Source organism: Callorhinchus milii, unplaced genomic scaffold (assembly GCF_018977255.1).
Source record: "Callorhinchus milii isolate IMCB2004 unplaced genomic scaffold, IMCB_Cmil_1.0 Scaffold14, whole genome shotgun sequence".
Lineage (NCBI taxonomy): Eukaryota > Metazoa > Chordata > Chondrichthyes > Chimaeriformes > Callorhinchidae > Callorhinchus > Callorhinchus milii.
In genome coordinates, this window is record NW_024704755.1 from 3314712 (window position 1) to 3316605 (window position 1894).

General features: G+C 40.7%; 1 long non-coding RNA gene across 1 annotated transcript; it reads right to left on the reverse strand.

Moving 5' to 3' along the window:
* Positions 1-340: 340 nt before the first annotated feature.
* LOC103175948 lies at positions 341-646 on the reverse strand. Its single transcript, XR_487551.1, has 2 exons — positions 581-646; positions 341-392 (listed from the first exon to the last, which is right to left on the reverse strand). It is a non-coding gene; the product is annotated as an uncharacterized LOC103175948 (long non-coding RNA).
* Positions 647-1894: the final 1248 nt, after the last annotated feature.

The window sequence follows — 1894 nt, forward strand, 5'->3', positions numbered from 1 at the left end:
GCAAACCGGAGCCGGAGGAACGGAGGGTACAGGCAGGTAGAACACAGTAAAGTGTGCTATTATCCACTGAGCTACACAACACCACTGTCTTTCAAGTGCAAATAGGAAGAGTCACTCTGCATTTAATCAAAGCAAAGGATTAGATGTGACAGAGAACAGCCCCCAAAATCTCAACCTGGTTCAAATGCATTTGGATAGTCTTTCTTCATTCTGCTCTATGCTCGGAATGCCAGATTAGTTGAAGGAGCAATCGCTTCTTTGAAGTCTCAGCCCGGCTGTTTGAGGAAGACATCTCCAGGTTTAGCTGCTCTGGCTTCCCTGGCTCTTCGATTCTTTCTCTCCAGTCGGTCCTTTACATCTGCTCTCAGCTCAGAAGCCATCGCAGTCGGCTTCTTGACCACCGCGCCGACAGATCAAAAGGCAAAAAGAAAGTGGAAAGAAAAAGACGCTGAAAATGGCTCTGAGATGCAGCATAAAGCTACACTGTGCTGGCCATCAGTGCAGCCTTCACACAGACACTGCGCACCATTTGTACTGGAGACAAAGATTATTTACACACAAAGACAAATGATCACCTTACCTCCTCCCTCGGAAACACGGCCTGTCCTCCTCAGGAATCGGATTGTGCTTTATCGTTGTCGTGGTATTTGCCTACAAAAGAAAAGCAGTGACTGCATCTGACAGTACAGTAATTACCTGTAAAGCTCTTTGAGATGTTTCGGCATGATGTGAAATAAATGGATTACTATTACTATTATTATTATTACATCATTGCTGTCATAGCTATCATAGAGACACAAGTCATAGAACAACAAATACAAGCTATCTGCATGTTACTCTCAGCTAAACCTCACGATTAGGTTGATTTCTATCAGGTCAGCATTTTTTAAAATCCCGCTGAACTGCGTCTCTCTGCCTTATTAGACGATCAATCAGAAAAGAGAGCTCACATTTAAGGGGCAGAAATATTACAGATCAGATTCTGTGCTTACCAGCCCAGAAATACTGTGAACAAGCGCCTCAAAATCCATTTGGAGCTCAGTATATGTGAGGTTGGCCATGAGGCAGGTTAGGGTTTGGGACTATTGACACTCAGTAGAATATTTTAGATTAACAGCATCCTTATGGTACAGTCGGTTTCTGCCTTATTTAATATAAAATGAGACAATGCTACCGAGACTGCATGTGTATAATTTTTTATACACCGCATATCTGCTCAGGAAAGCATGTCACTTTGAGATGTTTTCTAAAGCAAAATTGATTTCCTTGCAAGTCCATCCCTCTGAACAGAATTCAATTGATCCATTCGTGTGTCCTCCTACTGTTATAATGAATCACTTTAATAAACTAGGAAGATCAAAGCTACTGTCATCGCCTCTTTCGTATAATGAGACAAAGTCAGATTTATTCAATTACTTCTGAATTAAAAGCATTTTCTCTTCAGTGTCTCTGGGTCAGTCCTGCGTTCCTTGTAAAGTGTAGTGACTGTGAATTTTGTAGGTTTAGAAACAACACCCTCCGTTTCTAATGAGTTTTAATTTGTAACACGTTTTCTGAGGTGTTTTATTTTCCATGAAAACAACAACAAATCACATTACAGCAAAAAACAATAAAAATTTAATCACTCAATCCACGACTGTTTGTGGGACGCTGCTGTGCGCAACTGCTGTGCCGCGTTTCGCCCACAAATATACAGTCAATTCACTTTACAGTATATTCTGTGAAGCGCTTTGAGACATTCCGAAGACATGAAAAGTGCTATAACAAATGCAAGGATTATTAGTTATTATTTATGTCGTGCCTTTCACGTCGGAGAAGGTGAAAAGGCACTACATCAAGGGCAAGGATTAATATTATTGTCATTATTATTAATATATACTTGTTACTGTTGTGG